Raw genomic sequence first — 22,250 nt, forward strand, 5'->3', positions numbered from 1 at the left:
TGGGGTAGAGAGTGGGGGTTTGGGTGGGGTAGAGAGTGGGGGTTTGGGTGGGGTAGAGAGAGTAGGGGTAGGGTATGTGAGGTTATTTGGATAGGAAGGGTGGAGATAGGGTGGGAGGGGGGTAGAGAGAATGGGTGCGGAGTTGGTGGAGGGGATGGGTAAGAGTGCAGTAGGGAGGGTGAGAGTAGAGCGGGTCGGGGTGGAGGTAGAGGGGGTGGGGGTAGAGAGGATGGGGCAGGGTTGGTGGTGGAGAGTGGCAGTGAGGGTAGAAAGTGGCTGGTAGGGCAGGGGTAGAGTGGAGAATGGGTTGGTGGGGGTAGAGAGAGTGGGGTTGGGGTTGAGAGTGGGGGTTGAGGTAGAAAGTTGGGTGTGGAAGTGTGAGCAATGGTAGGATTGGTGCATTGAGGTAGAGTGGGTGGGGGTAGTGTAGAGGGTGGGCTAATGTAGAGAGGGTCGGGGTAGACTGGGGGGTTGCGTGTGCTAAAGGGAGAGAGTGGGAGTAAAGGTAGAGGGAGTTGGAGGGTGGTGGTAGACGGGTTGGGGGGGTTGGGTGAATGGGGGAGAGAGTATGGTGGGTTTGTAGAGTGGAGGGTGGGTGGGAGTAGAGTGAGTGGGGTTGGGGTGGGATAGGGGGGGTGAGGGTTTACAGTGGGAGGGGGGTAGAGGGAGAGAGAGGTTGCAGTAGAGTGGGATTGGTGTGTGTAGGTGAAGAGGGTGCAGTGGCATTGGTTGATGGTGGTAGAGAGTGGCGGGTGGGGGTAGAGTGGCTGGTGGGTGGGGGTAACGAGTGAAGGTTGGATGGGGTATTGATGGGTGGGGTTTAGTGTGGGTTCGGTGGGGTTGGAGAGTGGGGATTGGGCGGGTAGAAAGTGAGTGAGTGGGGTTATTTGAGTAGAGAGTGGGGGTAGCTAGAGTGGGTGTTTGCTGGGTGGGGTAGAGAGAATGGAGTTAGTGTGGGTGGTTGTAGTTGGGGGAACGGTGTGTGGGGTATAGTGGAGTTAGGGTGGATGGGTGGGGTTAGAGAGCGGAGTTATTCGAGAGAGTGGGAGTAGGGAGGATGGGGGTAGAGTGGAGGGAGGGTGGCTGGGGGTTGGGTGGGCGGTGCAGATAGGGTGGTTGGGTGGAGGTATTCAAGAGTGGGAATAGGGTGGGTGAGTGGGGGTAGAGACGGTGAAGTTTGGGTGGGGGTAGAGAGTTGCGGTAGGGTTGGTGGGGACAGAGTAGAGGTAGAGAGTGGGGGTGGGTGGGGGTAGAGGGAAAGAAGGTGGAGAGCAGGGTTTAGCTGTTGGCAGAGGCAGTGTTGGAAGGGTGGGTGAGTGGGGTAGAGGCAGTGAAGGTTGGGTGAGGGTAGAGAGTGGATGTAGAGTTTATGGGGGAAGAGAGTGGAAGAGCAGTGGTAGGTGGGTTTAGGGTTAGTGGTCAGTGGGTGGGGATTAGAATGAGTGGGGGAAGGGTACGTGAGTGTAGGGTGTATGTCGTTGTGAGAAGTTTGTGTAGGTGTAGGTGGGGGTAGGGTGGGAGAAGTGGAGGTTGTGAGCAGGAGTGGGTAGAGAGAATGGAGGTGTAGAGCTGGGGTGTGGGTCTGTGGTTGGGGTACAATGAGCAGGGTAGGGCGGGTGTTGGTAGAGAGAGTGGGGGAAGGGTGCGTGAGGGTAGGGTGTGGTGTAGAGTGTGGTGTAGAGTGAATTTTGGGTAGGTGGGGGTAGAGAAAGTGAAGGTAGGGTAGGTTGGGGTAGAGATAGTGGAGGTAGAGAGACTGAGCTTGGTGGGTGGGGGTATAGATAACGGGGATAGGGTGGGTAGGGTAGAGGGAGTAGGGTGGTTATTGGTATAGAGTCTTAGGTCATGTTAAAGGTTCTCATACCGGACACTGTCACCTCAGTGGGGTAAGGGTGCATGGGTTAGGATGGGTGGGGGTAGAGAGTGGATGCTGGGTGGGTGAGGATTAGAATGAGTGGGGGAAGGGTACGTGAGTGTAGGGTGTATGTCGTTGTGAGAAGTTTGTGTAGGTGTAGGTGGGGGTAGGGTGGGAGAAGTGGAGGTTGTGAGCAGGAGTGGGTAGAGAGAATGGAGGTGTAGAGCTGGGGTGTGGGTCTGTGGTTGGGGTACAATGAGCAGGGTAGGGCGGGTGTTGGTAGAGAGAGTGGGGGAAGGGTGCGTGAGGGTAGGGTGTGGTGTAGAGTGTGGTGTAGAGTGAATTTTGGGTAGGTGGGGGTAGAGAAAGTGAAGGTAGGGTAGGTTGGGGTAGAGATAGTGGAGGTAGAGAGACTGAGCTTGGTGGGTGGGGGTATAGATAACGGGGATAGGGTGGGTAGGGTAGAGGGAGTAGGGTGGTTATTGGTATAGAGTCTTAGGTCATGTTAAAGGTTCTCACCTCAGTGGGGTAAGGGTGCATGGGTTAGGATGGGTGGGGGTAGAGAGTGGATGCTGGGTGGGTGAGGATTAGAATGAGTGGGGGAAGGGTACGTGAGTGTAGGGTGTATGTCGTTGTGAGAAGTTTGTGTAGGTGTAGGTGGGGGTAGGGTGGGAGAAGTGGAGGTTGTGAGCAGGAGTGGGTAGAGAGAATGGAGGTGTAGAGCTGGGGTGTGGGTCTGTGGTTGGGGTACAATGAGCAGGGTAGGGCGGGTGTTGGTAGAGAGAGTGGGGGAAGGGTGCGTGAGGGTAGGGTGTGGTGTAGAGTGTGGTGTAGAGTGAATTTTGGGTAGGTGGGGGTAGAGAAAGTGAAGGTAGGGTAGGTTGGGGTAGAGATAGTGGAGGTAGAGAGACTGAGCTTGGTGGGTGGGGGTATAGATAACGGGGATAGGGTGGGTAGGGTAGAGGGAGTAGGGTGGTTATTGGTATAGAGTCTTAGGTCATGTTAAAGGTTCTCATACCGGACACTGTCACCTCAGTGGGGTAAGGGTGCATGGGTTAGGATGGGTGGGGGTAGAGAGTGGATGCTGGGTGGGTGAGGGTACAGAGAGTGGAGGTAGGGTGGATGTGTAGGGTTAGAGAGTGGGGATTGGGTGGGTCAGGTTACAGAGAGGAAATAGGGTGGGTGGAGGTTTATAGGGACAGAGGCTTGGTGGGGGTATAGGGTAGGGGTAGAGTGGCTGGTAGAGTGGGGATTGGATGAGTGGGGGGTAGAGTGGTGGTTGTGTAGGTGGGGGTACAGTGGGAGGTTTTGGGTAGAGAATGGGGCTCAGTGGGTGTAGTAGAGAGTGGGGTGGGACTAGTGTAGGGTGGGTGGGGTTATTTGGTAGGCAGGGTGGAGATAGGGAGGGGGTAGAGCGAGTGGGGGAGGAGTAGGTGGAGGCTGGAGTGGGTGGGGGGGTAGAGAGATTGGGTCTAGGGTCGGTGGAGGTAGAGGGTGACAGTGGAGTGGTGGGAGAGGTTAGAGAGTGGCTGGTAGGGCAGGGGTAGAGTGGGTATTGGGTTGGTGGGGTGGGGCTAGAGTGGGGGTTGGGGTAGAGAGTTGGGTGGGGTAGAGCAAACAATCGTAGGGTTGGTGCACTGGGGTAGAGAGGGTGGGGGTAGATGGGGGAGTTGCCTCGGTGGTAAAGGGAGATCATTGGAGTGGTGTGTGGGAGTAAGGGTAGAGTAAGTAGAGGGTGGTGGTAGACAGGTTGATATATGGCATTTATAACGCGCCTATACACAAATGTTTCAAGGTGCAACGAGGCAAGGGAGGGCAACATAGGGCAGACAGACTAGGCCAGGTGACATTGAGATCGCGCAAGTGCAGGGGAGGTGGGGAGGGGAAGTGCAGTACATAGGATAACAGTAAATAAATAGAAACAATAAATAAGAAGTGCGGCCAGCTGATGGCAGGTGCAAGGGTAAGTGCAGACATCAGGTGTCAAGTGCTGGTAGGGGGCTGTAAGGATACAGAACCAGCCCCGTAGTGCAAGTGTTGCCTGGGGGGCAGTGCAGGTATGCAACTGACTGGGAGGGGACCTGGGCCCAGGAACAGAGGGTAGTCAGGTGACCAGTGGAGTTTCAGTTTCAGCCAGGAGTTCAGCAGGGGTGAGGAGGAGAGAAAGCAGAGGCAAAGAGGAAGGTCATGAGGTGCTTCCGGAACCAGAGATGGTTCTCAATTTTCAGAGAGGCAGGGAGGCTGTTCCAGAGGGAGGGCCCAGCTGAAGAAACCGATCTACCACCAACTTGTTGCTTGGAGAAGCGACTGACCCTGAGGGAGTTGGAGGCGGAGGAGGGAAGAACTCGCGATGGAAGATATTTAGGAAGAGAGTTGAAGGTATTCAGGCCTCAGAAGGCCTATTGGACAATGCAGAGGACTTTGAACTTAATCCTTGCAGCCACTGGGAGCCAGTGCAGAGATTTCAGTCCTGGAGAGATACGATCCCTGGGTTTGAGGCCAAGGACAAGTCTCAGTCATGTTCTGGATGAGTTGCAGAGGGCGGAGAGTAGAGGCAGACAGATTTAGAAAGAGGCTGTTGCAGTAGTCCATCCTAGAGAGAACCAGAGCTCTGGAGACAGTGAGCGTTTAGGGGAAGGAGAGGAAAGGAAGAATACCTCTGAAGAGCTGCAGCTGGTAGTGTGACTTCTTAGAAACGTCAGAGATGTGAGGAGAGAAGCAGAGTGTGGAGTCGAAGATGACACTGAGGTTTTTAGCCTCACAGGTGGGAGTAGGGAGAGGGCCAAGAGAGGCCAGCCACAAAGAGACAGGAAAGGAGGGAGCGGATGTGCTGATGAGGAGAATCTCAGTCTTGCTGGCATTAATGCAGAGATCATTGGAGGCACACCACTCCTGGATTGCAGATAGTCGGAGATGAGAGAAGAAGAGGTGGCTGAAGGGAGCCTGAAAATGGGCGGAGTGTCATCCGCATAGCACTGAAAGTTAAGTCAGAGAAGGGCAATGCGGTGGGCAAGAAGTGCCAGGTATTGGTTGAACAGCCTTAGAGAGAGGTTAGACCCCTGGGGAACACCACAGATGAGGAAGGACCTAAGTTGGACCTGGGAGGGTCGATCGGAGAAGAAAGAAGTCAGCCAAGCCAGGGCCTGATCGGTGATACCCAGGTTATCATGGAGACGGTTGAGCAGGATGGCATGGTTGACCGTGTCAAAGGCAGAAGACGGATCAAGTAAGATGAGGAAACATGGGGTGTTGGAATCAAGGTTGGAGAGCAGATCTTCACAGATGTTCAGGAGAGCAGTTTCTGTGCTTCTGGCATCTCATGAAGCCAGACTGATGGACATGGAGAAAACCACCAGATTCCGTGCGAGGATTAAGCTGGGAGATGGGCAGCATTTCCAGGAATTTGCCAAGGAAAGGAGTGATGGAGATTGAGTGATAGGTAGCCGGGCAGGGTGGGTTGGCAGAGGGTTTCTTAAGAAGAGGGTGCACAAGGGGGTGCTTCAGGGGGGAAGGGAAGACTCCAGTGGCAAATGACTGGTTGCCGAAGTCAGCCAGAGCAGGAGCCAGGGTGTCCATGTGGTCCTTGATGGTTTTGGAGGAACAGGGGTGAACCTTTTTAGATGAGACTTTCATAGAAACCTCATCTGGTGAGAACAGGGGAAAGGCAGAGAAGGCAGAGAAGGAAGGAAGGAAGGAGGGAGGAGAGGTGGCTGAAGAAAGAGCAGGGAGTAGAGGGAGGAGGTGGAAAGAAAGAGAGAGGACAGGATGTCCTGAGTTTTAGAGATGAAATGGGAAGCCAGAGCCATGCAGAGGGCCAGGGATGGTACAGGAGAGGTAGAGACTGCAGCAGGGTTGGCCAGTTCTTTGCAGATTTTAAAGAGTTTGGCTAATTTGTTAGATGCCGCACAGACGCACGCTTGGACGTGAGCTCTCATCTTGGTGCGGACAGAGAGCCTTAATTGCCTTTGGAGCAGGCGGCAGGCCAGTTTGTCAGAGGATGTACCGGAAGCAAGCCATTTCCTCTCTGCCACCCTGCACTTGCGTTTGAGGGTGACGAGGTCTGAATCGAGTTGCACTTGGCTTTGGGCTTCAAGCGGATCCTTGTGACAGTGGCAGTGGGAGTATCAGATTTAGCAGAGTGGATCATCGAAAGGGCTGTGTCAGGTTGTTAGCCAAAGGGGGAGGGATGGTGAAAAAGTGGTGGCGAAAGCCTCAACTGACATACGCTTCATAGGTCGGATAACCGAGACGTTAGGTGGACGTGCTGGAGTTGGCTTGGCCTGAGGGGTGGAGAGAGTGAGCTGGCAGGAAAGGAGAAAGTGATCACTGCAGGAGAGAGGAGTGGTGAGAGGGATAGAAAGGGGAAGGTCTGTAGAGATCAGAACATCCAGAGTGTGTCTTGCAGAGTGATTGGGACCAGAGGGGAGGATGGAGAGTGAGAGTCACAGAGGTCACGAAAGAGTCCAGAGGAAGGACCGGAAGCATCCATGTGGATGTTAGTCTCCAAGAAGGGGGGGGGGGGAGTTGAGTGGTCGAGACCAGGAGGGAAGAGGAGAGGTCCGCCCACTCAGAGGAAGGAGGAGATCTGACCAGGTGGCCGATAGAAGATAGCCACAGTAAGGGAATGGCTAGGAGAGAGAGAGCCTACCAGAGAGGCATTAGAAAGAGGAGTAGGAATGACAGAAGCAGGAATCCACTCGGGGAAGATCAGGGCTTCACCCCCTCCGGAACGATTGGACCTGGGCGCGGAGAGGATCTTGTAGCCATCAGGGAGGAGAGTGTCAAAGCTTGTGACAGCTGGCCGTGAACCATGTTTTGGTGAGACAGAGGACATGAAGGTCAAGTTCTTCCAGGAGGCGGCAGATATCAGGGAAGTGTTTGACAGCTGAGCAAGAGTGGCAATATGGAGAAAGTTGCCATCCTTGAAAGACTTTCGGGGAGGGGTACGGCCTGCAGAGGTGTAGAAGAATCCTGAGGGGGGCAGAAGAGGAAGGAGGAGGGGGCAAGGTTGCCAAGGAGGAGACCGCAGGGGGAGGCAAGGAAGCCGTGGACGGAAGAGGGGACAGCAGGAGAAGGAAGGAAGTTGATGAGGCCTGGGAAGAGTCTATGAAAGAGGAGAAGATTGGTCTGAGGGCCTTGGACCAAGACAGTACCATTCAGGTAGATGTTTGATGACCTTAGAGGAGACGAAGGAGGTCAGGAGGGCCTCCCATCGGGTGCCACCATTAATGGGAGAAGAAGAGAGGGGAGAAAGCACAGAGACCATATGAAGAGTCCATAGGTCAGGCGAGGGAACGACCGAGGATGTCGGTGCGGGTTTGCCTAGAGGAGGCACTGGTATAGGTGTCGGCGATAGGGAGTCCTGGGTTGGAGACCTGGATGTTCTTTTTAAACTTCTTCCTACCAGTTTTAGTGAGGAGAACAGGATAGTCGATAGAGAAGCAGTTCGAAAAGAAAGGAGATAGAGAACACCATAGAGTAGGTGGGGAGAGAAGAGGGAGGTAGGGGCTAGGGGGGTGGGGAGAACACTAGGGAAGGACGTAGGGAGGGGGGCAAGCAGACTAGACCGAGTGAGACGAGACAATAGTAGACAATTGGACAAAACGACAGGCGCTCAGACAGTGGTAGAATGTTTGCTCAATTAATGCTTTAAGAAGACAGAACCGCAGAATGGCACTACTTTCACAATTTAGTTTAGATACTGGAGAAAAACACACCCAAGTCAGAGTCCTGTAAAAGGGGAAAAGGCCTAGGTTACATAAAGCAATTTTAAATATGTTCACAATGCAATTTTTTAAATACCGGAAAAAACGCCCCAGGTTGGGTGAATGGATGGAGGGAGGGAGAGAGTATGGTGGTTGGTGGGTTTGTAGAGTGGGGTGGGGGTAGGATAGTGTGGTTGGGGGTTTAAAGTGGGGGTAGGGTGGGTGGGCGTAGGGTGGATGGGGCAGAGAGATTTCAGTGGCAGTGGTGGGCAGGGGTAGAGTAGCTGGTAGGGCAGGTGGGCGGGGGTAGAATGTTATGTTATTGTTGTGTTATGTTTTTTTGCATTTGTATAGCGCCTTAAGTATCAATGGTATGATCTCAAAGCGCTGGTAGGTTGAACGCCCTCGGGAACCGCAGTTCAAGTCAGTTGAGAGAGAGTCATAAAGGATATGGATGAGTAGGCGGAATCCAGACACACCATCCTCAGCCAGGGCCTTCCACGAACGTCTTGCTGGGCTGGGGGAGTACCTGGGCCTACCCCAACCTGAGGTTGAGCAGCCGGCAGAGGGGATTCTGGCTAAAGTCCTCATGTGACGCCCCTCTGCCAAAACGGGGATTCCAATGCAAACAGATGTAGTCTCCCTGGCTAAGAAGGGTTGGCTCAAGCCCCACTCGGTCTAGCCGGTCAATCGACGCCTGGACGCCAAGTACAGGCAGATGGTGGGGGATACACTCTTGCTATCGGCCGACCCTCAGCCACACTCCTCGGTGATCACTGCAGCATCACTATACTCCAAGCCTCAGTTGTCCTCAGCCTCCTCCTCTGCGGCATTGCTAGGCAAGGAGGAGGAGATCTTGGAGGCGTAAAGGGAGAAACTCTATTCCATCGCGTCCTTACATCTTTGTCAAGCCAACGCTGATGCCATGCTGGCGGCTGCTAACCAAAGGTTATTGCGGGAAATTGCAGCCTTCCTCCCGGAACTCCCTACGCAGAGCCAATCACGTGTTAAGGCGGGACAGGCTGAGGCCAAGCTGGTGGCGCAGGACCTCATGGAATCCACTGTGGCCCATATTGACACCTTTTGGCTGTGTCATCTGTATCGCCACGGACATGAGGACAGCCTGGCTCCGGGCGAAAAAATTCAACCCGGATGTCCAGGAACGTGTATTAGATCTACCGTTTGAGTGGGGTGGGCAGGGGGCCTCTTCCACTCCACCACGGACGAAGAGCTGGACAAAAAGAAAAGCATCTCACAAATGACCATCTTGACAAAGACCACGCCCAAGTTGTACACCCAGTCACAGCAGCGCTCCGACGGGGTGTACCTATGGAGGGTTCTGTGGCTTCCAGGAACAGAGATCCAGGCAACCGGTCCGCCGGCTGTCCCAGAACCAGCGCAAGCAACAAAAAGAGGTGGGGAGTAAGGGCTTTTTCCAGTCCCCCTCCTCTGTGGCAGCCTCCGAGGGAAAGAAGGCATGACATGCCCCTTTGGGTCCACGTGTCTCCAGTGGGGGGCAGGCTTGCTCTCCATGCACATTAATGCCACCAGAATTATGCGGATCCCTGAATCCTCTCCATAGTATCCACGGGGTACCGCCTACCCATCACAGCCTCTCCTCACTCATCCCCTCCACTCCCTCAGGTTGGACAGCAGCTTTTCTGGCAGAGATCCGGTTGCTCGTAGAGAACCAGGCAGTAGAGGAAGTTCCAGCCTCCCAGCGAGGCTTGGGCTTTTACTCCAGGATTTTCACCATTCAGGAGAAGAACCAGGCGGGCCCGAGAGTTGTGCTGGACATTTTCACGCTCTCCCTACCCCTGCAAAAATTGAAGGTGGTTACGCCAGCTTTTATAGCGGAGACATTGTGCATGGGAGACTGGATGTGCTCCCTGGATCTGAAGGATGCGTACATGCACATCCCGATTTGGCAGCCCCATCCTTCTTTTCTACGGTTCAGGATCATGGGCTACCATTTTCAATACAAGGCCCTTCCTTTTGGCCTCAACTCGGCCCCCAGCGTCTTTACCTGGCTAATGAATAAAGTGGCTGCCCTCCTGAGAGCGCAGGGCCTCCACATCTACCCATACCTCGACGACTGGCTCGTCAGGGCTACATCTCCGGAAGCGGTTCACCACTCTTCCCATGCCCTTATGAACACAGAGCACGATCTGGGCTTCTCGCTCAATCTCAAAAAGTCGCAGCTGCAGCCCACGCAGACTGACATTCTTGGGCCTCATCTGGTACACGTGCTCCGAGAAGGTATTTCCTTTGGAGGACAAGATCTCTGCCATTAAGAGGGCAGACAGAGAGGTGACCTTGGCATGGTGGTATCAGCATCTCCTGGATCTCTTGGCGGCGGTCCTATTAGTCGTTCCACACATGAGATTGAGGATGAGGAGGATTCAGCTGCACTTCGCAGCTTCATGGATCCAGGAGCGGGGGCTCCTAATCCGAGATGATCAACGGTCCTCCATCTCTCCACCGGGACCTAACATTGTGGTCCAGGGATTGCAACCTACGGACCAGCAAGCCCTTTCGGCCACCCTTCCCGCAGGCCACCATCACCACAGACTCCTCCCTCGAGGGCTGGGGGACCCACCCTGGACGATCTCTGTCCACGGCACCTGGACTCGACAGTAGAAGGAATACCACATCAATTGTTTAGAGCTCAACGCCATCTGGCTAGCGCTCAGAGCATTCCTACCACTTCTCATGGGCAAGCTTTTCCTCATCCAGACAGACAACTCGACCAGCATGTACTACGTCAACAAGCAGGGAGGCACCAGATTCCCTCTCTGTGCAGATTGGCAATCAGCATGTGGGAGTGGGCCCTGGAAAACGACAAGTACCTCACGGCAGTCCACCTCCCGGGGGAAGCCAACCTGGAGGCGGACAGGCTCAGCAGGTTGGGAGCTGACAATTAAGAGTGGCAGCTAAACGAACTTGTCATTCAGGAGATCTTCAACAGGTGCTGTCATCCCCACGTGGATCTCTTTGCCACCTGGCACAACAAGAAGTGCCCTCGGTTTGCCTCCTGGCAGGCACAGGGCCCCGGATCCCTGGGCGATGCATTTCGGCTTCAGTGGAACAGCATGAAGGCTTACGCCTTTCTACCTACTCCGCTGATTCACAGAGTGATTTGCAAGATCAAGGAGTCTCGCTAACTCAACATCATTCTAAGAGCTCCATGGTGGCCATGGTTTTCGGACCTGCTCAGCCTCTTGGAGGTGCCTCCAATTCACAGGCCCAGCACATCTTCTGGCGCAACAGGGGGAGCAGGGTCATCCACCCCTTAGAAACTAGACCCACAGCGTGGTACCTGAGCAGGTAACGCTGCGGCACCTCAGCCTCTCCCAGGCTAATCTGGAAATCATACAGAGCGCAAGGAGCAAGGCTACCAAGGCCCAGTATAAAAGTAAATGGACAAGATTCTGCCATTGGGCAGACTCCAAGGAAATCGACCCCCTGGCATGTTCTTTGGATGATGTTCTCTCCTTCTCGGTGCACCTCGCCCACTCTGGTGTGCAGGTGGACACCTGCCGTACATACCGCGCAGCCATAGGGGCTTACAGGAACTCGGAGGAGGGGGATCTTCTCCTCCAATCCTATCGTCAAACATTTGACGGGGCTCGCAAGGGTTTACCCGCCCGTCAAGAGGCTGCACCCCATGTGGGACCTCAACATAGTCTTGTGCGATCTGACGCACAAACTGTTTGAGCCAATGGCATCTGGGGACATCAGGCTGGTCACCATCAACACGGCCTTGCTAGTCGGCCTCACCTCGGCTCGTTGAGTCAGCGATATACAGCCGCTGGTCGCCTCGGAACCATATACTACCTTTCACAGGGACAAAGTAGTCATGCAGACAAACCCAGCATTTCTGCCCAAGGTGCCGTCTGCTTTCCACTTGAACGAGGAAATAGTCCTTTCTACGTTCTTTCCCGATCCCAAGGAAAAAGCAGAGGGTTCTGCACTGCCTGGATGTCAAGTGTGCCCTGTAATTTTACTTGGACAGGAACAAGGGCTTCCACAAATCAGACGCCCTGTTTGTCACTTTTGGAGGCGCAAGACCAGGCTATCAGGCCTCGAAGGCCTCCATATCTCGCTTGATGGTCTCGGCCATCAAGGAAGTATACGAGGGCCAGCACAAGTTGCTTCTGGCCAACATGCACGCCCACGCAGTCAGGGCCAAGGCAACGGCCATCGCATTCCAACGCCATGTTCCTTGGCAGGTCATAAGCAGGGCGGCCTCTTGGGCCACTCGCTCGGCTTTCTGCAAGCATTACTGTTTGGATGCCAGCTCTAGATCTGATGCGGCTTTCGGACAGGCGGTTCTCGGGAACCTAATTGCTTAAGGAGGGTCTCCTCTCCACCCTGGGGCGACATTCAGTTGTAATCGCCCATGCAGTATGGAGGAAAGGGGACGTGACGTATGAGTAATTAGAAGTTACTCACCGTAGTGACTAACGTACTCTTCCAACGTACTCTTAGTCCCCTTTCCTCCATACGTCCCACTAACCTCCCCCCTAATAATACTGGTGTCATTAGGCAATGTTAAATATGTTGTAGTGTAACGCTCACCTGGCTGCCACGGAGGCGCTGGTCTGGTCTGGGTTGCTGTGGCCTCTTCAAGCGTGATGCGCAGAATTCGGACCACCGATTGAACAGGACCCCCAAATCTTGCTTGTCTGGCCCGTAGGAATATCCTTCTGCAGATGAGAAAGGGGATTAACTGTCTGCTGAATAGTGTGCTTGCTCCCCCCTTATCCCCTTCGTTCTTCTCTGACTTCCTCCAAAACCCCCGGTCTAAGCCCACCTTATGGTTTGGAAGGATGAACTCTCCATCCTGCTTCTGGTGCAGGGGCGTGCGTTCGTCCAGTTACTTCACTGGTTTTCAGAATGGCGCTGGCAAATCCACTTGACTTTACTGACCGATACGCCGTAAGTATGAAGATGCAAAAGTTCAAGTGTGAGCCTCCTTTTATGTTGTCTTTTTCTGTCCTTTATTTCAGGTGCAGAACAAAGCCGATGCGTTGAGGGGTTAAATTGCCGGGATAAAATGAGGTGAGTTAGTGATGAGGACGACCCCTCTAAATGTCTTTATAATTCCCCAGTAATGTCTTTTGTCCTTTCCTCATAGGGGCCAGGGTGCGGTACCTGCCAGAGATGTGGCGCCGACCCAAGATGTGGAATGGTTCACCAAGAATATCCGGTAAGTAATATGGCTGAAAACTCGGCTTTCCTCTTGTGGCCCCTTGCTCACCTTTGTCTCTTCTTCTCTCCCTTAGGTGCTGTGCAGAGATGTCGCGACCGGCACTGAGAGCCGCGATGGAGCCGGGCGGCGTCTCGGGAACAGGTGAGTGAAGCGTGGCGCTGCAGCGAGCAACGCGGTGCTTTTAAATGGAAGTCTTCCTTCAGGAATGCTGGCGTGAAGATTCCGGATGCAGGTAAGAAGGTTGAAATAGTTCTTGGTTTTCACCTTTCTCTTCTCTTATTCCCTTACAGGTGTTCCAGGTTCGAGGCGGGGCGTGGCTGGAGTCCAGGTGCAGGAGCAGACACGGTGAGCGTTCAGCTGCTGGGATGCAGAACAACGCAAAGCACGTGTGGCTGTCCGGGCGTGGCTTAAATAGCCTTGGAAGAAGTTCCAGGTGAGTATTCTTCCACAGCCCCACCCAAGTAACAAAATAGTTCCTTCAGAAAAATAGTCCCTCCTAGCCTCATTTGGCTTGGTTTTTCATGCAGCATGGTCTGCATCAGGTGAGTGTGCAGCATGGTCTGCTTCAGGTAAGTGCACCAAACACTTCCCCTTATGAGCCTGGCGCCTATGGCGCCAGGACTGATGTCCAACATGAGCCTGGCGCCAACAGCGCCAGGACAGAGTCCAAAGAGCCCCTATAAAGGGCTGCTGGGCTTTTACCCGGGGGCGTGATGCCTGCTCCTGGGGGTGCTGGGCCTGGCCTGGTGCTCCAGGGGTAGGCATCATGACATGTAGACGCGTCAATGGGGACTAAGGTGTGGCGCTGGAGGGCAAAGTCAGGGCAGCGCATGCTCCCTGGGCCACACCCCCGCGCGCCTCTAAATTTAAAAGGGAAGATGTTTTTTTTCTGGTGAAAAAGGTTCTCTGTCTCTTGGAATGGACGCCCATGCAGTATGGAGGAAAGGGGACTAAGAGTATGGTTGTCACTATGGTGAGTAACCTATAATATATCATTCATATTGATCAGATCTCTGACTAACCAGGGGTTCGGAGAGTGAAGAAATAATTTTTTTTGAATTATTCCCTCTTTTCATGATATGAAAATGGAGTGTCCTTTTGTGCGGTTAGCGATATCTGCTGCCTGCTCTATACATTATCTTACCGTTTATCGCCCTCCTGGCACAGACCTTTTTAAAACTTTCTTAGACCTTGTGGTTACCATGCAAGTCACATTTTCTAATTCAGTAGTGTTGGGTGATTTTAATAAGTTTGATGTGCCTCTCTCCTGCTCTGGCACCGTTTTTTGAGTCTATGCTGGACTTGCGCTTAAATCAGTTTGTTCAGTCCACTCAGCAATATTTTAGACATGATCTTTTCAGCTGAGTAATTTATCTCAGTTGCCCCAGTTATCCATGTTCTTTGGTCGGTCTCACTGCATAGTGCTTTTTCGGATGCAGTACCCGGTGCTACCGACTAAATACCATACCCCTGCTGTAATGAGGTGAAATTGGCACCCAGTACAGAACAATTCTTTGGTATCCCTGATCAATGATGGATGTAACAGCGTCCCAACTGTAGATCTGTCATTTCTGTCTGACATTTAGTGTTGTAGCTAATCGGGTTGCACCATTTAAATCTGTCAGACCCTGCTGACGGCCCTCACGGCTTTGGTTTTCTGATGATCTGAAAGCCTAGCGTCTTAAATTGAGACCAGCTGAGCGGAAGTGGTGTCTCTTATGGGTCTATTGAGAAGTTGACTTTTAGTCAGCTCACTAAGCAGTATCATACTGCTATTTGCGATGCAAAGCAGACCTTTTTTACTAATAAAATTGGAACGACTATAAGTCAGCCCAAAGAATTATTTGCAGTGGTTAAGTCACTGGGCCGCATTACAAGTCAGCCGGTCCGGAAACAACGGTGGCTGAAAATCCGCCGCCACTGTTTTTTCCGGACCGGCTGATTCAGAGTCCTGCAGGTGGGAGGTGTCAATCCCGCCAGGTCTGACCTGGCGGAAGTAACACCACCTGCCTGCAGGTGGACATGGAAACACTGGCTCTGTCATAGACGAAACCAGTGTTTCCATGGTCCCCATCCCAATGGAGTCCTATGGGACTCCATGGGAATGGGGATTTGCTGAATTCCGCATCCAGAATTACCGGGTCACCGGGGTTGTAATGCCCCCGTGATTTCGGCAATCACAGAGGCGGAATGATATTACCAGTCCGGCAGCAGCCTGCCGGTTTTTCCGGCACTGCTACCGCCAGACTCTTAATGAGGCCCATTGTCTTCTACTACTCAATCCTCTATATCCTATAACTGTGTGCCCACCCCAAAAACTTTGCAGTTTGCTCTCTGACTTCTTTGTGACCAAAATTGTAAACATACGTAATGATATTCATCTGGCGAGCCAGAATGTTGCAAATGCAGCGCATGTCATTCAAACTGGCGCCACATCTCATCTTCTATTCCGCTGAGCATACAAAGACATTATGCCCAATATAGTCACTTGGGTGTGTCAGGCAGTTAATTTGTCCTATCAAACAGTCCTTATTCTGGCTGAACTCAACCAGGCCACTGTTGTTCCCCTTCTAAAATAAATTGTCACTGGATTCCTCTTTCTTGGCTAACTTCCGTCCCATCTCTCTTCTTCCCTTCCTTAAGAAATGGAGTCCCTGGTATCTCTTCTCTCTTTTCTTGAATCTTCCTGTTCTTGGACCCCTTTCAGTTGGGTTTACGACCAGGACTTGGCACAGATATTGTCCTGGTCTTTGTAGTTAATGACTTGGCCAGGCTGTTGACCAGGGTGGAGTGGGAGCCCTGATATTCTACTTTTTGGTGGCTTTTGACACTGTTGATCACTCCATCCTGTTGTCCCGACTGGTCTTGGCAGGCCTCTCTGGGCCAGTTTTGCCCTGGTTTGAATCCTTCCTGACAGGAGCCAATCTCTTTCCCTCCCCTCCCTTCTTCTCGTGTGCTTTCCTGTGGTGTCCCTCAAGGCTCTGCCTTGTCCCCCATGTTAACATCTATATACAGCCTGTTTGTCTCATCCGCACTTACGGCCTCCGATGCTACTCCTATTCAACTCAGATTGTGTTTTGTTTGGATCTTAACCAAGCTGGAGTGTTGTGCCTAGGTGAGTGCTTGGTGGCCGTGAATGAATGGATGAACAGCAGTTGGCTTAAGCTGAGTGGGGACAAGATGGAGGATCTGGTGGTGGGTTCTCCTTCTTGCTCCACTCACTGGACCTATTTTTTTAATTTATTTATTTTTTGGGCCACCTGTGTTGTTGACTTTACGACTCCAGTGAAGGCAGTTAAGAATCTGGGTGTTCATTTGTCCTCGTCACTCTCCATGGCCTCCCAGGTTGGTGCTGTTTGTAAAGAAGGCCATTTCCACCTAAATATTTTTCGTAAGGTGCTACCTTTCCTGCATAGACATCCTCAGCACCTGGTAGTTGCTTCTCTAGTTATGAGCTGCATTGATGATTGTAATGCCTTGTTCCTAGCTCAGCCCCTTCACCTTTTACGATGGCTACAACTACTTCAAACCTAGGCCACCCTGCTTGCCACTAACCCTCCCTATGGATCCCACATCACCCCAGTACTTTGGTCTCTCCGCTGGGTGCCTTTTGCCAAGAGGATTGAGTTTTAATCTCTCTGCTTGGTACACCGAGCCTACTATCTCCAGGGGGCCGAGTATCTTCAGGATAAGTTTGCTCCGTATATGCTGGGGCGTACTCTCAGCTCGGGTAATGCCTCATATGAACAGCCTGCCGCTTGATGGCAGACATAGCCAGATTCATTATAAATTCAGACGGTTATTAAAAACATTATTATTTTAGGTGATTTAATCATTTCTCTAGCTCTGTCATGAGTATCCTAGCACCAAGATGCCCTTCGGTGGGTGTGCGCTCTACAAATGTTTATAACTTAACAAGGAGGACTGATGTCAAGAGAGCTTGAAGCCCGGGAGTTTCAAACCAGCGAGGAGGAAGAAGCTGCTGCAACCTGGTAAATCCTCAGTCTAGAAGTTTTGGCCAGCTGGCGAGAGAAGAAAGCAGGCAGAAGGCAAGAAGCAGTTCTGTGCATGCTCGAGGCAAGAAGCAGCGGTGGCATGACCCAGGGGAGATGGACTCTGCAGTCTTTGAACAATGCAGAGACTGCAGCAGCACTGTCTCTGCAGGGCCGCGAGGACGAACAGGAAAAAGGAGTGAACGCTGACAGTCCACCCTTCAGGAGGGACCCTGACCGGGCAAGAAGAACCAGTGATGCTAGCCCGTAGTGAAAGAGGTTACTGGAGTAGCGGGAGACCCGAGAGGGTGCAAAGGAATACAGCTAACCCTCAGCCTACTCATCCCAATAAATGGTTGAGTCACGAGAAGTGAAGAGCACTTAGGGACTCAGCCTACTTGTTTCTGTGAATGGTTAAGAGTCAAGATAAGTGGAGAGCAATTAGGAAACCAAATCTCGTCCTAGTGAACGGATAATCGCAACGGAAAGTGAATGGACAGAGCGTCAACTGAATAAGAGTTATAAAGGATCACAGTTTAAGTAAAGAAAGTGACAATGAGACACTGCCAATTGTCTTTGAGGAAAAGGGTAAAAACCCAAGACTGATAAACCAAGTGAACTTTGGTCAAGAAGAAAAGGGGTGACCCCAGAGGTGGAAGAATCACCTGGAGGAACTGAAGCAACTGATCCAGAAATCGCCACAAACTATTTAAGTATACCTTACTGAAGCTGAGAAAGCTTGTGCAGGAGAAGGGAGTCCTTCTCCTGGACTTTTTTGTTGACATTTTGCTTAGTGATACGGTCAGCACAGACTAGTTTTGGACATGACTATTGCTTTGGACTACACTTGACGACAAGCACCCTAGTTGGGTTTATATTGGGTATGGAAAACCCCTTAGAATAGGGGCAGAAAGGCCTTTTTCTTATTTAAATAAAAACATATTGTTGAAATCTCAGCACCTGGTCCGTGACTCGCTACACATGGTGTTAGTAGTGGGATACTGTCCAACTGACGAAAGTTGGAGGACTCTGAAGTTTCGCAATTTAGCTCCTAGAGCCTCTGCACTTACCCATAGTAATGTTGAAGATAACATTGAGGTATGGAAACGACAATTGGTTCCTGCAGGCTTTGAAGCCATGGGTAACTTTAGGGGGAGAAAGCACTAAGTTGGGGATAGCTTAGAAATATGGTCTGGATGTCATGGCTGGAGTAATTGAGCATGTTTATAGAGGGGACATTAAGCTCCTAATAAACAATCATGGGAAACAAGCCTACCAGGTTAAATTAGAGGAGTTAATAGCACAAGAAATACTTGATAATGCCATATTCCCCGTTCCCCAAGAAGTACAAGAACAAGAATTTACTGAAAGGGGCACCCAAGGGTTTGGAGAGGCAGATAAGTTGCCCAAGCAGAAACCACTCCCACAGACCGGAAACCAAACTTATTCCAGATTTAGCGTTTGCCCTGCACCATGATCCCACCTTAATGGAAGCCTTTCCCATAGTAGTATTGGAGACAGTAGGTCCGGCTCAGGGTGGTCCCTTTTTCTTCTGAAAAAAAGTTCTTCTGTACAGAAAAGATACCACTCCTGAGGGCCTACCCAGAACACGGTGATACCTCTGTCATCACATGGTAGTATTAGTTAGTAGAGCTGATTGGGCACTAGGGTTTTGAATCACCTCGCACAATACTTGATAATTTCTGGTGAGTTTGTTTAGGCTAATTGGCTGCAAGGTAATGGGTCTGGGAGGTGTTGTCCACACCTTGTCGGGATTAGAACTGGTTTATTCCCAGATACCTTGCGCTTGAAAAAACTGCTTACTCTTTACATCTGTTTGTAGAGGGTTGTGTACATTTTATTAGGGTGTTTTAGGTGGTCAGCCAACACGTGGTTTTACCTCCAAGGGTCTTTATGAAGGCTAATACATGTGTTCAAGTAGACTGGTTGGTGTGGATTGCTTTCACTGTTAGTCCTGTTGGGATGTTCGCCCGGCTGGGCATTGAATTTGGCCAGTTGGACTGGTGATGCTGTCACGATTGCATCTGGTTGGCCAAAACCAAACCACTTGCCCCAGTGCATGGTTACGAGATAAGACAAGTGGAGATCACTTAGAAAACCAAATCACTCATCCTAGTGAATGGGCAGAGAGTCGACTGAATAAGAGTTATAAAGGATCACAGTATCCCAGTTTATGTGAAGAAAGTGACAGACACTGACCATTGTCTTTGAGGAAAAGGGTCAAAACCCAAGATTGATAAACAAGTGAACTTTGGTCAAGTTGAAAAGCGGACACCCGCGAGGTGGGAGTTCCCTGGAGGAATTGATTCAAGAAATCACCAAGAACATTTTAAGAATAGCTTATTGAAGCTTAGAAAGCTTCCTTGAAGAAGGATGTCATTCTTCTGGAACTTAGTTGTTTTGCTTAGTGGTACAGTCAGCACAGAATAGTTTTGGACAGAAGACAGACTATTGCTTTGGACTACGCTGTTGGCGACAAGGACCCTAGTTAGTTTTGTTTTGGGTAGGGAAAGCCCCTTAGTATAGGTACAGAAAGGCTGTTTTCATGTTATTTAAATAAAAAAAATGTGTTCAAATGCACCACTTGATCCATCTCCTTCTCATGACACACCATATGGGGGGGTAAAGTATTTGGAGGAGATTAGTGAGTTAAAGGTCTTTTGACAGGATGCTTGCTATAGCGAGTTGGCGGGATTGTATTGAGGAGTTTGGAGACGGAACACGTGTTGGAGTATAGCATTGTGCATTCAAACTACCCAGAACAATGCCCTTGGACCGCCCTAAACTTGGGCAAATGGGATCACGTATCAGAGGCTAGGAGATCGGCTCACTGGCTCCCAGTTAAGGACAGAATCACCTTAAAAATCTTACTCCTTAACCACTGATGTCTCTCAAAAAACGCTGCAAGCTACTTGACGTTTAGCCTCAGGAAACGGACCTCAGCAAGACCCAGCAGGCAGGCCTATAGTCACTGCCATGTCACCCCTAGGTTCAATCTGGCCAAAGCTGGGGGCTCCAGCTTCCTAGTACAAGCACTTTCCCTTTGGAACAAGCTACCCCTGCACCTGCGGGATGAACCATTTTGCAATGTTTTCAGAAAGGAACTCAAATCTCTGCTGTTCAACTGACCTGCCTGTGCTACCCACTGTTTTCCTGTCTTTTTCTGCCTGTAACTTACGCCTAGATGCGTACGGGCTGTGAGCGCAGCTATAAATGCACAAATAAATTTTTAAAAAAAGAATTGACCTTTATTCCTGTGTATATGGTCCCTGCCAAAAGAAGTGGATTGCGTTATGGGATATAGTATTGTGGATGCATTTTTATCAAGTGGGCACAGTGCATTTTAAAGCATATGATCTTCTGCCCAAGAGTTTGGGGTCAAGGAGTTTTCCAGTTATTGAACGGCACTGGAAATACCTTTGGAGGACCAAAATTAGTACTCTCTTGATTTCGGTCCAAAACAAGCTGCGCTTGGAAATGCCTGCAGTGTCCTCTGTATTTTAGGGAGAATGTATAAATACAGGGTTTGAAATTATGGGGAGCTGGGAGATATTTAGCTCCTGCTTTCTAGCACATTAGAGCCTAGTTAGCTTGAAACCAACAGCTACCTTTGGCTCCTATGGCCAACTGGTGCCTTCCAAACATGTAAGTGTGACATTAACTCTTAGTATTTGAGAATGTTAATTAAAACAAATGAGAACACCTCTAATACACATTGGAACATAATGGTTCATACAAAATGGACAAAAAGTTAAAGGAGCATCTCTGGTAGCTCCTGGTTCCCCTGCGGTAGCTCCTGACTTCAGGGTGATGCCCGACACCAAGGAGCCGTTTTAGCTCCTGCTCTTTGAGTCTCAATTTTGAACCCTGTAAATATGCCAGCTATCACATAGAGTAGCACTCGTGGTTGCCCTGCATTCTTTCTGGCTCTTGCGGGAAGAAGACCCCTACCGTAGATATGAGCAGCGGCCTGTCTTTTCTAAGACCCCTTGTAGACAGATGCCTCCACTTCTGCCTGTCTTCAAAATGGCAGATTGGGTTTGTAAACCCTTGGCCACTGACACACAGCTCCCAACAAGTGGCATTTACCAGCAGGATGACGGCAATCTGCTTCCAACTGGGAACACTCAATGAAGTAGAACACTGGATAGGGAATTGTTAGCCATTTGGAGGCGTTACTAGATAGCCAAATGAATCGGGTGCTGTAATAACGTGTACCTATGGAATATATTTGCATTTCTAGTCTTGAATTAATTTTATGAAGAAGTACCACCAATCTAATACTTCCCACCCCATCAATCCCACCTGGCTATTTAAGTCGGGTGTTTTTTTAATTTAAAAACAATAAACCAAGAAATTAACTTTGACTGCTGGGGTAGTCACCCACAATATTCCACCTAAATACAGGCAGTTTATCTAGAGAAAATAAATAAAATGCAACCTTCCTGCTGTTGTCTCATTTATGTTTGCATTCACAAATCACTTTGTTTACTTACATATTCAAAAGTGTTGGTATCGGAGAAAAATATTGGCTTAATATGACTTTATAAAATTACTAATTCAACTGTAAAATGTTAGACACAGTCTGTGGCACAAGGTTGGGTTCCACCTTTTTGGTGTAGATAAAAAAAATATATATTTTTAGGGGTTGATTTGGTTACAGTCGATGAAAGTCTTGGGGTCAGTAATTCCATTTCTTTTTAGAATGCTGGGGCAAAAACACCTCCCTCACTATCTTAACACCCCTGTTCAATATGTTCCTTAAGGAAGATATTTCAATTACTTTGATTTGGTGGAAACACTGGTCGCAAAGGCTTGTCATTACACATTTCACTTTCCAGATGTCTAAGGCTCCAGAGATCTCAGATTTTCCGGAGACGAGCCTTGTTAATGTGAAACTGCCTAGCGCTTCTATTTAATTCTCAATCGCAAAGCACATCAGCCTTGTTCTATGTTCCTCTTCTCAGTGACATAGCATACACATAGCATCCCCCCAAAATACTTTGATTTGCTGAGATTTTATTTATTCTTGGGACATTTGTGTAAATGTTGTTTGATTGTTGTACTCACTTCGGTTTGTTTCTAATACCCAGGACGGGTTTGGACATCAACCTGCTCTGGGCTTCACGGCCAGATACTGCTCCAAAATCCTCTCGACAGTACAGACAGATGATTGGCACTTTTACTTGTGTATTACTTGTGTAATCACTGCAAGATAATTGGTCTGAACAAAGGTGCATTAAATGTTCATTGTCTTTTATGACATAATCTTAGTAGCCTTACCTTTATGAAGGTTTTCAGTAATGCTATTCCAGATATTTATATAATATACATTCTTTCTATCACATGAACAGCTGATTAGGCAAACTATGTTCACATTAAATAAAATAGACCTATAATTGCTTTGACCAATTAAACACACAAGTCCCGTGGTAATTTAATGTCAACTAATATCTACTTTT

General features: G+C 50.3%; 1 protein-coding gene across 1 annotated transcript in view; it reads left to right on the forward strand.

Annotated features, from left to right (window-relative positions):
* The window catches only part of WDR62 (WD repeat domain 62), a 2,486,568-nt gene that overhangs the window by 584,709 nt on the left and 1,879,609 nt on the right, over positions 1 to 22,250 (forward strand). The window lies entirely within an intron of this gene.

The sequence above is a fragment of the Ambystoma mexicanum genome, chromosome 2p (assembly GCF_040938575.1).
Source record: "Ambystoma mexicanum isolate Mex_15411 chromosome 2p, UKY_AmexF1_1, whole genome shotgun sequence".
Classification (NCBI taxonomy): Eukaryota; Metazoa; Chordata; class Amphibia; order Caudata; family Ambystomatidae; genus Ambystoma; species Ambystoma mexicanum.